Raw genomic sequence first — 16,149 nt, forward strand, 5'->3', positions numbered from 1 at the left:
AACGGCTGTGGTAAATACTAAGGCAGTGAAACTGATCAAATTACCTGTGCAAATTAATGGGCAGCCTGAAAAGATGACCTGTTGGGGTACTTGAAGACTGGAGTTGAGAAACATTAAGCTACATGATCTGCTGATCACAGATGTAATGCTTTACAGGTCCATAATAAAAGATAAATGCATGGTTTTACCTGCAAAAAATAAAAAGCAGCGCAATATTTTTTTGTAAAAGTGAACTTTAATAAAGATGCAAATAGGCCGGAATGTACATACAGAAGATATAATATGTCTCTTCAGCATTACCAGCCCTTCTGTACTGTACTATGATATGAGCAGAGCACATGCAGCTCAGGGGCTAAGTTTTGCATTTGCAAAGATAAAACTCCCACGCATACAAAAACGGCTCAAGATTGGAGCCCGTAAGAAGATCAACTGAAGAGGTCAGCAACTGGCATGGAATTCCTGGACATCGCACCTCTGGAGTGGAGGAGAGTATAGTTCCACCTTACCTTGTCTCTAATGAGCTGAAATCCCATACCAACCCACCTAGTGATTCCATCCATGTCCTGCTGTGATCTGCCCAAATCCTCTGTAAGGCTGTATTCACACCTATGCAGTTTTAGTGCTTTTTGCATTTTGCACTACAGTCCATTTAACATTGTTTCCTATGGAACAGGATCTGCAGTGCAAATCTGCAAAACGCACAAAAAACGTATAGGTTTGAATCCAGCCTAAAGCACATCTTAGCAGATGCCATCAGGAGCCTGGCTGTCTCCACTGGGTCCTAGAACCTAACCCCCTGATGACACTGCACGTACAGTGTGCGCTACATCAGTGGTTCTCAACCTCAGTCCTCAAGTACACCCCAACAGGCCATGTTTTCAGGTTTGCCTTCACTTTGCACAGCTACTTTAAATCAACATCAATGACATGGTATTGATAAGAGCTATTTTATGCAAGGAAAGTTCCCAAAACATGGCACGCGGGGGGTACTTGAGGACTGCGGATGAGGAGCACTGCTGTACATAACCCTGAATCCTTCTCGGATGGGCGAGTTCTGTGTCCAGGAGGAGATGGTGGGGACATTTGTACCTAAGGAAGAGAAGATGAAGCACAGGCAGAAGAGGTTCCCCTCCCTCCTCAAATAATACAATTTCCAGAAAAGGGGGTGGAGGGCGAGGAGTAACATGCAGTAAAAATATGAACGTCTGCTACAAGGGTCATTTGTCTATATCTCCTTCTGAGGTGGAAGTGAGGGACACCTATTAGCAAAGGTATGTAGGCATAGGACACGCCCCCTTAAAGGAGAATTATACAAAAAAAAAGGTTAAAGCCACAACTGCTTTTTTTTCTACTATTATTCCTTTATATTGGCTTTTGAAATGTACAAATACAGCAATTTAGAAATTGGATGATAGATTTAGCACTAGGAAACACGTGTTAAAAGATAACAAAAAGTGCATTTTATATACAACTATAAAGATCAGACCAAAATGAGGAAAGAGGGACAGTGCCTCAAATGAGGGCCAGTTGGGAGCCATGCTTTGTCTTCCTGCCTGGAATGGGCCATTAAACGCGCATGGAACCTCCTTGGAGCATTTCTATTAAATGAATGTCCGGGTGATAGAGACTCCGGAAACAATGACCTGTCTGGCAGTACGCACATACACGAAGCACCTCCAGGCTGGGATAACCGGCTCTTCGCCTTTACTGAGGCTCAGCCAGCCTCAAACAACCCCCACCCGTACGTCGCCTCACTCTCTATCCGCTACCATCCAGGACTTCCGGTCCTTTCCGGCGCTCGGGGACACGCCACTTCCGCCGCCTCTCATTGGTCTAGCGCTTCGTAACTGGCACAAACGGAAGTTGCGTAAAGGCGACGGTCGCGCCAGCAAGAGCAGCACCGGGGGCTCTTAGACCGGAAGGGGTGGAGTTACCGGAGCACCGAGTGAGTAAAGTCAGGGGATTGGTGGTAGAGTGGTGCCGATGGGAGGACCGGGCTGGGAGGGGGCTCTTATGGTGGTAGTGCTGTGTGCTCGTCCAGCTGATCAGAGGCCTCATTGAGGATGTGAGGTGTGATGTATGGAGAGGAGGCTGAGCTGATAGAGAACCAGGCACAGCCAGGGATAAAAGAAACCTGTCATTAAAGAAAACAAACAAGCAAATGTCTTCCTCCATCCCCACCCTGTGCTGTGCACCCTATAGGGGCTGTGTTCATGTGTACCTCTCCTCCTCCCCTATGCTGGCATTGGTCATGGTCCTCATGGCATCCCCAGCCACGTATATACACGTAGTAGCCGGGGGACTGGCCGCCTGGGCCACAGAAGCCATATTAAAGTGGTTCTAAAGTCAAAATGTTTATTTTTATCTTAACGTATTCCCTGAAATAAAGCAGAACTGAAGTCCTGCTGTAAAAACTGAGAGCAGGCTGGCTTTTATCATAAAATAGACAAGCAGTAATAAAATGTCCCTACCTGCTTGCTTGACGTCTCCTCTGGATTGTGAACTGAGCTGCGCATGCACAGCTCAGCTTACAGTGCCAGGCCGGTCTCATAGTGGCGGGTTGATGGCCCCCTGCACATATACAGGAGTGATGTCATCCCCCCACAGGACGACCGACATTTAGAAGATATCAGCTGAGAACCGTTACCCCTGTTCACAAACACCTGAGTCTTCTCATGATCCAGAACAGTCTCATCTGCGGCTCCAATCCCCCCAGGAGACTCTGAGAGCAGTGGGACTCGTAGGCTCCTGCTGCTGTCAGTCAGATTTTGTGCAGAGGTGGGGCTTACCATCTCTGTTTGTGTCTATGGATGCACACAGCCCAGATCGGGAGCATGCCCCCCTGGCACCCGGAAGAAAGGAGTAGCAGAGATCGCCGATAGGGGACTCCAGAAGAGGAGGTAAGGGAGTGCTCTGTGCAATGTCTTTGCACAGAGCAGGTAAGTATAAAATCTTTTTCTATTTCAAAGAAAAAAAACCTTAAGCCCCCATTCACACAGGTGTGACTTGTCATGCAGTTTGAGAGTTCCAAATAGCATGACAAGTCGCACCCTGTTTGTGCCTGTGGAACCGTTCAAATCGGCGATTTTGCACAAATGTCGACAAGCCACAAATTAAATCACACTGACTGGTGGCCTTGAAACCGTGCTGAAGTAGCATGATATCAAAGCCGTATTCAGTGTGAAGAGGGGCTTAGTATCACTTTAACCACTTGCCCTCTGGAAGATTTACTCCCTTCATGACCAGGCCATTTTTTACTTTTTGGCACTGCGTTACTTTAACTGACAATTATTTGGTCATGCAATGCTGTGTACACAAATCTTATGTACCGTATTTATGGGCATTTAACATGCACTTTTCCCCCCTTAAAATCAGGGGAAAATCGTGGGTGTGTGCTATACACCAATCCCTGCTGTCTCTGAGGGAAGAGGAGCGAGCACCGCTGAATTATATAGAGCCCCCATCTCCTGTGTACCTGGCACTCCATCACTCACAGCCACGCCTCCTGGCCCTGCATTGGGCCACTGTTCTGTCTATCATAAGAGCAGGGCCAGGAGGCGTGGCTGTGAGTGACAGTGCCGGGTACACAGGAGATCGCGGCTCTGTGTAATTCAGCGGTGCTCGCTCCTCCTCTTCCCTCTGAGACAACAGAGATAATCCAACACTGGCAAGGCTGCAATAATGGGAAAGGTGAGGCTGCAGATGGGAGCTGAACAGGCTGCATTGTTGGTCAATTTATAGGCTGCAGATGGGCACTGAGCAGGCTGCATTGTTGGTCAATTTATAGGCTGCAGATGGGCACTGAGCAGGCTGCATTGTTGGTCAATTTATAGGCTGCAGATGGGCACTGAGCAGGGTGCATTGTTGGTCAATTTATAGGCTGCAGATGGGCACTGAGCAGGCTGCATTGTTGGTCAATTTATAGGCTGCAGATGGGCACTGAGCAGGCTGCATTGTTGGTCAATTTATAGGCTGCAGATGGGCACTGAGCAGGCTTCATTGTTGGTCAATTTATAGGCTGCAGATGGGCACTGAGCAGGGTTCATTGTTGGTCAATTTATAGGCTGCAGATGGGCACTGAACAGGCTGCATTGTTGGTCAATTTATAGGCTACAGATGGGCATTGAGCAGGGTGCATTGATGAGCTGTGACCCTAATTTTGTTTAAAAATTCTTTATTTAAAATGTATTTTTTTTTACTTATAAAACATATTTCCAATTAAAAAGTTAAAAAGAGAAGTAAGGTTTTTTTTTTCCCCCATACTTTTTTTCCCCCATACTTACCTAGGTGGATGCAGCATCGGTCCAGGGTGTCTCTACACTGAGAACCGAGTGATCGCACATCGCCGATGGCTCGGTTCTGACAGACCCCCGAGAGGAGAGCTGCTGACTGTCAATCAGCAGCTCTCTTCTCTGTTCCTCAATGCTCACTGGAGAGCTGCGCTGTGGAGGAGCGGGGAGCGTCCGTCTCAGTCTCTCACTGGCTCACTGAGAGGCTGAGACATGCATCAGTCCAGGCACCTGGCGGATCCAGACTTTATTGTCATGATGACACAGTGCCTGGGCTCATTCCTGTGATGTCAGCAGAGAGCGGAATTCAGACCTTAGGAGAAGACACACAGAAGAAGCCCAGACAAACAAACTCAGGCTGGACTTCTTTAAAAATTAAATGTCTTTATAAATGTAGGCCAATATATATTCTGCTACATATTTTTGGAAAAAATTCCAATAAGCTTATATTGATTGGCTTGCGCAACACTATATCACCAAAAGTATTGGGCATCCCAGTCTTAGGCTGTAGGGTTCAATATTGAGTTGGCCCAGCCTTTACAGCTATAACTGCTTCAACTCTTCTGGGAAGGCTGTCCACAAGGTTTAGGAGTGTGTCTATGGGAATGTTTGACCATTCTTCCAGAAGCGCATTTGTGAGGTCAGGCACTGATGTTGAACTAGAAGGCCTGGCTCTAATTCATCCCAAAGGTGTTCTATCAGGACTCTGTGCATGTCTCTATGGAATTTGCTTTGTGCACTGGTGCACAAGTCATGTTGGAAAAGGAAGGGGTCATCCCCAAATTGTTTGGAAGCCGATTTGACCCCCACCGACCTGATCTCCAACGCTGGAAGCACTGCAGAGGACACAGACGACAACAGCTGTGAAATGAATGAAAAGTGACGTCACCTATAGAGTTAATATGGGACTTCTGTTGTCCTCCATCTCCTCTGCCAGCTAAGCGGTCGGAGTGGGTTAGATCGGCTTCCAAAAAGGTATGTATACTGTTTTTTTCTTTACAGGGATAGAGAGGTTAGTGTTAGATCCCTGAAGTCTATAGATGCAGGGATTTTAGATTCTGCATGAACTTCCACTTTAGGTATAACCATGTGATCAAGGCTTTACACTGCCTCAAGCAATTTGCCAGGCAGGGATGAGTTCCGGCATGTTCAGATTCTAGTCTGTCCCTAGTAGACGTGTGCATCTTCACTGGTCTCGCAATTCAATTTGATTATGATTATCTGTCAATGAGTCGCCTTATATGTGGCCATCGGTGCATCCTCACCAGTGCCCATTGGTGCAGTATACAAGTGCCCATCAATGCATCTTCATCAGTACCTGGTTCACACAGAGAAGCGATCTCCTGCTGTTACACAAAGCTTGGATTTGAATTGCCCGGCGGCCACTGTAACAAAATCCTGCCTCCTAGACTGGCTCCTATGATACACGTCACACTGATTACATTTCCCAGCATTGGGATCTGTTTTGTCCTTACTGGTGCACAAAATACAATTTTTAAATGAAAACATTTTTTTCCGGCATTGGATCAGTGTGCCGTCTATCCTAGGAGCCAGTCTAGGAGGCAGCAGTTACAGCAGCCGCCGAGCGTTTCAGATCCAAGGTCAGTGTCACAGCAGGATATTCCCGTTGTGTGTGATCACACATGTAAATTTAGGCAGGAAGGGGAGGACTTTGACAGGGGCCGATGGCGTCATTGATTAAATCGTGATGTAGCCGTTCTCTGCATCGATGCAGAATCGTTTAAGGCTGCATCGCGATGCATCAATTCCACAATTATTTTCAATACCTCTAGTCTTCATTACACTGAAAGCTTCCTTGGGGGCTCACTCAGGTGGAGACAGACTGGTGTAGAATGTGAACATGACTGAGCTCATCACTAATGAGAATAGATTAGGACTGTGCCATGCACACAGAGTCAATAAACCTTATAAAAAAATATTTCTCAAATCGCCTTTCAGGACAACCCCGGAGAGAGTGTAGCTCCACCTTGTCATTAGGAAACACATGCCCACTTTAAAAACACCTCCTCTTCCTCCATGGCTTCAGTTATTGTGTTTCCTCCTTAGAGGAAGCATGTGCCTGAACCAGGGAGAGCTACACTCTCTGCAGAGGAGTAAGGCTTACCTTAGCTACAGGTTGTTTTTTTCTTTGACCCCCAGCAGCATCTCTAGTGGGGGAGGACTCCTGGAGCTCCTGGTCCCGCCGTCTCATGGGAGTAAGGACCCTCGGAGTGCCGCGTCGGGTGCCCGGTGTCCGCTGATTTAGCACAGGGAGGGTTCTGTCGCTGGCGGAGGTCGCTGCAGGTCAGCGGCGTGGCTCCGTTTTCGGCGCCGGGTCCCGGGCGGCGACAGCGGCGTTTACGGTGACGCGCAGGCGCTCTGAGGGGGCGTGGCGCCGTGGTTCAAGCGCCTGGAACACAGGGATCATGGGGCGGGTCAGGTGACCGTGTTCTTCCGCTTCCGGCCGGCCCTGATGACGCGGCGGCCGGGAAAATTTAAAAAATGACGGAGCTGTTTGTGATAGCTGCCTTACTCAGCGATGGAGGAGTGTAAGCCAGCTATGGCGGAGACAGGCGCCCCTAGCACCGGTCCAGCCCAGGTACGTAAGGTGCACTGGCACCCTCTGCTTCACTGTTGGGCTATGTCTTTGTCTGTTCCCCCCTCTTGGGGGCCTGTCGCTGCAGGTCAGAGGTGACTTCGCTCTGACCTTTTGCAGCCTAGTTCTGGGGTCTCACTAGTGGTCTGTTTGGTGGTGGGTCTCTGCACTGGCTTGGTGTTAAGCGACTGGTTGTTGAGAGCTTTTAGTGAGTTAAGCCTACATGTCGTTTCAGGAAAAATCACTAGGAATCACTAGACCAGGTCAGAGAAAATGTCCTTCTTGCAAGACCCCCCTCAGAGATTCATGGCAGAAGGCAATGTGCAGAAATTGTATCAGAGAATTGGTGGAAGAGGAAACATCCCAGCAATATAAGGATTTGTTTTCTTCGGTTAAAGAGCTGACAAACTCCTTGAGTTCAGTCAGGTCCATCCTGATACAAAACCCTCCCGCACAGACCGAGCCTCAGAACTTACCGCCCAGCCCCAGGGCGTCGTCGTCCAGACAGGTGGATACCGAGGATTCTGGAGACAAAGGGGGTAGTACTCTCATCTCCTTCAGGGATTCTGAGGAGGAGGAAGAGGAAGAAGATAGCAGGGGCTCTAAATACAAGCTATCACTAGAGGAAGTAGATGACATTCTTAAAGCAATCTACACTACTCTAGAAATTCAAGAAGAAAAAGTACAACTGTCAGTTCATGACAAAATATACCAGGGGTTGGACGAAACAAAACTGAGAGTTTTCCCAGTCCACAGGGTTCTCTCAGATTCAGTGAGAAAAGAGTGGAAGGACCCAGAAAAAGCCCCTTTCTTCTCTAAAGCTCTCAAGAGAAGGTTTCCCTTCGAAGATAAAGACTCAGAGGTTTGGAACAAAAAACCCAGAGTCGATGCAGCTTTCTCACAGGTATCCAGACAAACGGATCTAGCCTTTGAGGATATGGGGATCCTTAAAGACCCAATGGACAAAAAAGCTGACTCCATCCTTAAAAAGGCTTGGGATGCTGTGTCAGTCAGTCTAAAACCAGCTATGGCAGCTACGGTAGTGGCCAGGAATCTGGAATGTTGGGTAGAGAAGCTGAAGAGCCATATTGAAGCGGGGACACCCCGCAAGGATCTCTTAGAGTCCTTTCCACTGATCCTGAATGCAGTCAAATATATGGCGGATGCATCAGCAGAATCGGTTAAACTGGCTGCCAGGTCTTCGGCTCTTGTAAATTCAGCCAGGAGAGCAGTTTGGCTGAAAACATGGTCTGGGGACACTGCTTCTAAGGTCAAGCTGTGTGGTCTGCCCTTCTCGGGTGACTTGCTCTTTGGACCCGATTTAGAGTCTGTGCTGGATAGGACAGCCGATAAAAAGAAGGCTTTTCCAGCTAAGAAAAAGCAGGTTGCCAAAAAGAATTTTCGTGCTTTTCAGCAGTCCCATAAAAAAGACCAGGATCGCAAGAGCAGATGGGGTTCACAGAAGGGCAAAGGCAAGGGTGGAGTCCTCTTTAGATCTCCCCAGAGCAGTCCCCTAAGAGCAAGTGACAATATCTCCCCAGTGGGGGGGAGACTGTCAGCTTTTCGCGAACAATGGGACAGGCTGTCTCCAAATCTGTTCGTGAAGAGTATTGTCGATCAGGGGTACAGGTTGGAATTTTCAGAACCACCCCCGAGCAGGTTTTATTTGACAACATTGCCAAGGGATCAGGAGAAGGCCTCTGCAATGAAGCTTTTGTTACAGGAGCTGATATAGCAAGAGGTTCCGATTCAAGTCCCAGTAAACCAGCAGGGCAGGGGTTTTTATTCACATATTTTTCTGGTGAAAAAACCCTCAGGGAAGTACCGTTTAATCCTGAATCTGAAAGTTCTGAACAGGTTCATTCAGTACAAACATTTCAGGATGGATACATTTTTTTCCATCACAAAGTTGTTGACCCCAGAATGCTTCATGGCATCCCTGGATCTAAGGGATGCCTACCTTCATATACCCATTCATCAGGCATCGCAGCAGTTCCTGCGCCTGGCATTGAAGGTGGGGAGTTCGGTATGGCACCTCCAATTCAGGGCTCTGCCATTCGGACTCTCGTCCTCTCCCAGGGTCTTTACGAAGATTATGGCAGAGGCTTTGGAGCCCCTGAAGTTGAAGGGGATTCCAGTCGTCCCTTATCTGGACGACCTTTTGTTTTTTGCGGACTCCAGGGAGCAGGTCCTAGTCAATCTCCAGAGGGCCCAGTCTCACCTTCGAGGGCCTGGGGTGGCTTCTAAATCTAGAGAAGTCGAACCTGACCCCTTCACAGGAAATGAAATTTCTGGGGTATACGTTAAACTCGATTCTCCAGAAAGTTTTCCTGTCGCTGGAAAAACAGGAAAAGTTGCAGCTAGCTGTACAGCGGATACAAAGCAACCAGGCAGTCTCAGTCAGGACGGCTATGGCAGTTCTGGGCCTGCTTACGGCGGCAATCCCGGCTGTTCAGTGGGCCAGGTTCCATTCCAGACCCCTTCAGAGGGAGGTTCTGTCAAGCTGGTCCTATCAGGATCCTTTGGAAAAGCAGTTAAAAATGTTGTCAAGGACGAAAAGGGCTCTTTGGTGGTGGAGAGACCAGGCAAACCTCTCAAGGGGCCTGGTGTGGACCTTTCCTGTGGACAAGCGTCTTACCACAGACGCAAGTGCCTGGGGCTGGGGGGCCCACCTGGATGGTCAGACATCTCAGGGGGTCTGGTCCAAGCAGGAAGCTCAAAGATCATCCAACTGGAGGGAGTTGAAGGCGATCTTTCTGGGTTTGGTGGCCTTTCAGCAGAATTTGAGAGGTCACCATGTCCAGGTGTTGTCAGACAACACAACAACGGTTACCTACATTATGAAGCAAGGGGGAACCAGGAGCAGGAGCTTGATGGAGTTGGCCAATCTGTTGTTAGCCTGGGCAGAGCAGAACACAGCCTCACTATCGGCAGTGCATCTGAAGGGCTCTCAGAATTTGTTTGCGGACCTCCTAAGCAGGCGCAAATTGCTAGAGGCAGAATGGAGCCTGAATCAGGAAGTGTTCCTGATGATCTCCGAGGCTTGGGGGGTTCCACAGGTAGACCTTTTTGCCAGCCAGCAGAACTCAAAGGTGGACAGATTATTTTCTCTTCACCGAGGAGATGCATCAATAGGGTTGGATGCATTTGCTCACCCCTGGCACTACCAGCTGTGCTACGCCTTTCCCCCCTTTCCTCTAATTCCACTAGTGCTGAGGAAATTCAGGGAAGAAGGGACAGACTTAATACTAGTCACTCCTTTTTGGCCAAAAAGGCCTTGGTTCGCAGGTCTTCGAAACCTAGCCTCGAAGCCCCCATGGAGGTTACCACTCAGAAAAGATTTGTTATCCCAGGGGACAGTAAATCATCCAGAGGTGGAACTTCTACAGCTAACCGCCTGGTTTCTGAGGAGGACCTATTAAAAGCCAAAGGTCTCTCAGATAAAGTAGTAAAGACCCTGCTGTCTAGCAGGAAGGCAGTTACACAGGCAATTTACATGAAAGTCTGGAAAAAGTTCAACTCCTGGTGTAGTTCTAGAGAGCTCAAGGTCAGGAGCACGGTGTCCGTCTTGGAGTTTCTCCATGAAGGAATGGAGAAGGGTCTCGCAGCCAGTACCCTGAAGACTCAGGTGGCTGCCTTATCAGTTTTCTTTGAAAAGACTTTATCTAAAGAAACTTTAATTTCTAGATTTTTTAGCGCTCTTGCTCGAAGTAGACCAGTAGCCCTTAAAGACTTTCCCAGTTGGGATTTGTCTACAGTTTTACAGGGTCTCTCAGGAGCACCGTTTGAACCCTTACAAGAAGCTTCTTTACAGAAGGTGGTTTTAAAAACAATCTTTTTGGTGGCCATCACCTCGGCTAGGAGAGTCAGCGAGCTCCAAGCTCTAGCTATTACAGAACCCTTCCTTAGAGTTTATCAGGACAGGGTGGTACTGAGGACGGATCCAGCATTCCTACCGAAAGTATCCTCAGCTTTTCATCGATCACAGGAAATAGTGTTACCTACATTCTCTGCAACCCCAGCGAATGCAGGAGAGGAAGTTTTTCACACATTGGATGTGAGAAGGTGTCTATTACAGTTTCTGAAAATGACTAAAGATTTTAGAAAATCAAACGCCCGTTTTGTGATATTTTCTGGATCACGCAAGGGGGAGAAAGCTTCTAAAAGTACGCTGGGTAGGTGGCTTAAGTTGGCTATAACAGAAGCCTATAAAGCAAAAGGAGAAATACCTCCCTCAGGTATTGCTGTTCACTCTACTAGATCCACGGCAGTTTCCTGGGCTGAAAGGGCCGGTGCAACGCCTGAACAAATCTGCAAGGCTGCCACTTGGTCCAGTTATTCGACATTTCTCCGGCACTACCGGTTAGATCTACTGTCTGCGGCAGATCAGGCCTTCGGCAGGAAGGTACTGCAGGCAGTAGTCCCGCCCTAGGGTAAGTTTCTCGGTTATCCTCTCCGGGGTTGTCCTGAAAGGCGATTTGAGAAAGACTAAGTTAGACTTACCGGTGACGGTATTTCTAAGAGCCTTTCAGGACAACCGTTACTTCCCTCCCTAGGTTATGCTTAGTAAATGTATTAAGTTCTACCATGGTGTTGTGCTTTCTGTGCTTTGTTTTCCAGTGTCGGAAGGCCACAATAACTGAAGCCATGGAGGAAGAGGAGGTGTTTTTAAAGTGGGCATGTGTTTCCTAATGACAAGGTGGAGCTACACTCTCTCCGGGGTTGTCCTGAAAGGCTCTTAGAAATACCGTCACCGGTAAGTCTAACTTAGTCTTTTCTGCAGCTCCTGGTGACTTTTTGTTTTCTAGGTACAAGGTTCAGTGAAGTGTACAGTCCTTATCTGTTTTTGACATGCCGAGACAGTGCAAGTTTAGTTCCCCTTTAAAGCTGAATTACACCCTTGCAGTGGGCCCCTACCCCTTCACTGCAAGGGCTAAATATTTATTGAAGACTCATTCTCACTATGTTCCTGAGTATTTCTGCCCTGGATAAGGGCAGGCAAATTTTTTATTCTATAAGGCCCTTTTGCACCCCAAGGATTGTGTGGCATGCCCTGCAGTGCAGAAAAAATCTGTATGTCTTTATTTTTCTGCACTGCATGTCCCCACAGAGCAGCACAACAAATGAGGTTTCACTAATGGATACTTGAAATACATTTAAAAAAAACAAACTGTGTGGTGCTCTGAAACGCACATCACACTACTCCCAGCTGGGGCTGACACTGTTCTAGCACGATAACACTTTGTGTTTTGCCTTGCAGGCTAGTGTGAACCTAGCCCTAGTCTAGGGATGGAGAAAGAAGCTGTAATACTGACCTAATTTCTCCCTTCAGCAGGCTTCCACAATTCTATTCAACTACTCTAAAGCGCTCCAGTCGATGGTTGTATTAAGTAAAGATACATAGCACCAATATGGTGCCCAAATGCAGTATTTTTCCCCAGTCGTCTTCCAGGACAGCCCTTGAGAGATGGAGTCCCTCCCATCGCCACAGGAAACACATTGCCACAGTTCAAAAGGCAGTCCTTGGTCAGTCATTTGTGTTTCCTCCGTCGGAGGAACATGTTGCTAGGAACCAGGAGATGGACTTCATCTCTTAGGGGCTGCCTGAAGAGAGTGGAGACCGCACAGGGGGACTGGGTCCTATCCGTCGGCTCCAGTGAAGTTCCTACCTTACGCTTTTAGGGCTCAGGTACCATCCAGCATGATAGGAGCAGACCTGTTGCCCCCCTCCTTCCAGTGCCGAGGTGTGCCAGTGGCAGAGTGAGGCAGGTTCCCCCAGGAGCGGTGTAGGTGGATTCGTCCATCACACCTCCTTGCTGCAATTGCGGTGGGGGCCGGACACGCAGTTTCCAGCAGAACCAAGTCATCACTGTGCGCCGAGACATCCGGTTCCAAGTCTCCAGAGGCGCAAGGAGGAAGGGGAAAGCCCAGGCTGGGCCTACTATTCCTGACCAGCGTCCAGCAATACCGGACTATTGGCGGGATCCAGAGCAGGAGGGGGGGGCCCATGGAGGCTAATCCCTGGGACACTCTGGCGGATGCAGGCACCAGGCAAATCCAGGTAGGCTGCTGGGCAAGCCCTGTATTGAGGTTTTGTCATGTGGGTAGTTGTAAGGCTGGGACTTGTTGTACTCCATGTTGGTGGATACCTCACTGTCCCGGGTATAAGCAGTTTGGTGGTTGCAGCACGGGTGTGTTAAGAGGGTAAAAAGGTATTTTTGATGCTGAGATCATCTATTCTTTATTTTCAGGCTAAGGAGGCTCCAAGTTAGCCCTGAGTCCTCTGAGGCAGACTCAGACCAGGATGAGGATCAGGCTGTAGCTAACAAAGCCTCAAAATACAAGCTGTCCCTTGAGGAACTGGATGAGCTGTTGGGCGCTATTTATGGCACTCTGGAAATTGTTGAGGAAGAAATTCAATTGTCTAGACATGACAAGATGTATGAGGCCCAAGGAAAAAGTATTCCTTATACATAACATGCTTTCTGACCTTGTCCGTAAGGAGTGGGCCGAGCCGGACAAGAACGTTTTCTTTCCAAATTCTCTTAAAAGAAGATTCTTTGACGAGAGCCCAGAGGCGGTCTGGAATAAAAATCCGAAACTAGACGCCCCACTGTCCAAAGTGTCAAAACAGTCTGACCTTGTTTTCGAGGATATGGGTAATTTTAAAGGACCCAATGGACAGGAAAACAGACGTAGTCTTAAAAAGGACCTGGGATGCTTCAATTCTTCACTTCTTGTGTAGCTAGAAATCTAGAGTTCTGGTTGTCACAACTACAAGAACACCTAAAGGCAGGCACTCCTAGAGGGGAGCTCTTAAAGTGGCGTTCCACTCCAAAAATAAAAATCATGAATGTGCCTAAAAAAAAAAAAAAAAAAAAAATATTTTTTTTTACTCGCCTCTAAATGGCTATTGCTAGGCGGTCCCTCATAGCCTGCCTCCTTCAGTGCCTGGGCTCATGATGTCAATTCTTCTCGGCGCAGGAAGGGCCCAGCTCTGCCCCCTCCCTCTTGTCAATCATCTGGAACACGTGACCGGTCCCAGATGATTGTGCGGCCAATCACGGAGGGTGAGACGAGTGGGGCTTTGATCCCCCCACATCGCTGGACCCTGGGACAGGTAAATGTCCAATTATTAAAAGTTTTTTTTTTTTTTTTTTAAATGGGAACCCCGCTTTAAAAACCTTCCCTATGCTTTTCAAGGCGACAAGTTTTATTTCTGACGTGTCAACTGATTCCGTAAATTTTATGGCTAAGACTGCGGCATTTTTCTGTCGCAGCCAGGTCAGTCTGAATGAAAACTTCGGGGGAGACACGGCGTCCAAAACACGCCTGTGCAGTTTCCCCTTTACAGGAGACTTAGTCTTCGGCCCTGAATTAGATACTGCCTTAGAACGGCGGATAAAAAGAAATCTTTTCCCACTAACTAGAAAAACTTTCAGAGGAAGTTTTTTTCGTCCTTCAAAAGAACCCTCAAAAACAGAGAAGGACTTCAAACCCAATAAGCACTAGACAGGCCAAAAAGGGAAAGGAAAAGGGGGTAGACTTTTTAACTGCCCCAGTCAGAACCCTAAACCTTAGTGACATCAGGGTCCCTGTGGGAGGAAGATTAAAGAATTTTCTCCTGCAGTGGAAAAAGATAACCTCAAACAAGTTTGTTTTAAACATAATAGAAAGAGGTTATGCACTGGAATTTCACAGCCTCAAAATGTATAGTTACAAAACTTCCAAGACACTCAGAAAAGGCTAGGGCCTTACCATTACTAATAGGGGAGATGGTGGATCAAGATGCATTGACACCAGTTCAGGAACAGGGGGGCTTTTTTTTTGTTTTTTAACAAGAATAAGGGGGGGGGGGGGCGGGCGTTTTTTACTTGCACGTCTTTGTGGTAAAGAAGCCGAAGTTCAGATTAATCATGAACTTCCGACCCCTGAATCTCTCCATCCGATACAAAAGATTTCGGTAAGGAGTCCATTTACTCTATACGGAATCTTCTCCAAAAAGAGGTGTTTATAGCTACCCTGGATTTAAGGGATGCCTATCTGTATATCCCAATGAGGAAGGAATGATAGAATTTTCTTCGTATGGCGATTCAGATAGACACCAAAGTTTATCACTTTCAGTGCAGAGCACTTCTCTGTCTGTCGTCCTCTCCGAGGATTTTTACCAAGGTTCTCGGGGAAGCACTAGTTCCGTTGAGACTTCAGTCCGTATCGATCATTCCGTATCTAGACGACTTGCTCCTCATTGCCCACTCGGAGAAACAACTTTGTCAGGACTTAGAGTTAACACAACTCAGCCTGAATCAATTTGGGTAGATAATTAGTTTGGAAAAATCCAAAACAACCCCCACAGAATATTCTGTATTTGGGCTACAAGATCCTATCCGTAAATCAAAGGATAGTCTTGCCGGAAGAAAAGATATTGGATCTGAAGCAGAGGATGTCCTTTCTTCAAACCAGCACCAAATTTACAGTGAGGGAGGTGATGTCAACATTAGGACTTATGACGGCAGCAATTCCGGCCATACAGTGGGCCAGGTTCCACCAAAGACACTTTCAGAGTTTTGCCTTGGAAAAGGTGAAGGACAAAGATCTGGAAGAATTTGTATTGATCCCCACCAAGGTAAAATGTTCACTCTGGTAGTGGAAGGACACAGAAAATTTAAACAAAGGGGACTCTGGGTCTTGCCTATCACATCCACTCTAACCCAGGGCTCGACAAACCCCGGGCGCCTGGTCGCATTTGCGCCTAGAATTCGTGTCCTGGCGACTGGGGCAACGCTGCTGGGGTATCCCGTCTCCATTTGGACCCCGAACTCCGCCGCGCAATTGCATCGGGCCGCGCCGGCCAGTAATTGAGGCCGCGGCTTTGCGGCCTTCTAAAATCTTTCGGTAGTCTGGCGCCATCTTGTGGTGGATGTAGAAATTACACCCTATTCCAATAATGCTAATTCCTAATGGAGTGAAGCTCCCCTGCCTGTTTTTCACTGCCCGCCCATTTCCTTCCCAAAGTGAAGAGAAGGAAGTGATTGCGGGCGTCATCTGGCGCCTTTTGCCCAACGGTGAGTGTGGTGTAAATGGCTTCTCATTATATTATATATATATTATTAATTAATTAATTTATTTATTAATTTAATTATATATATATATATATATATATATATATATATATATATATATATATATATATATATATATCTCATTTTTTTTTTTTTTTTGTAAAAAGTAAAAAAAAAAAAATTATTTTAATTAAGGAAAAAA

At 47.4% G+C, this 16,149-nt stretch overlaps 1 protein-coding gene across 2 annotated transcripts in view; it reads left to right on the forward strand.

The window, feature by feature from the left end:
* The first annotated feature begins 1,797 nt into the window (after nt 1-1,797).
* The window catches only part of PAFAH1B2 (platelet activating factor acetylhydrolase 1b catalytic subunit 2), a 60,757-nt gene continuing 46,405 nt past the window's right edge, over nt 1,798-16,149 (forward strand). The window contains exons 1-2 of one of the 2 annotated variants that reach the window (XM_077456981.1): nt 1,842-1,945; nt 11,506-11,641. The gene's annotated coding sequence lies outside the window, so the exon portion shown is untranslated. Of the gene's footprint in view, nt 1,946-11,505; nt 11,642-16,149 lie in introns of both variants that reach the window. The other variant, XM_077456980.1, reaches the window with a different exon arrangement.

The sequence above is a fragment of the Lithobates pipiens genome, unplaced genomic scaffold (assembly GCF_037356315.1).
Source record: "Lithobates pipiens isolate NorthernLeopardFrog02 unplaced genomic scaffold, aLitPip1_a1.2 Scaffold_27, whole genome shotgun sequence".
Lineage (NCBI taxonomy): Eukaryota > Metazoa > Chordata > Amphibia > Anura > Ranidae > Lithobates > Lithobates pipiens.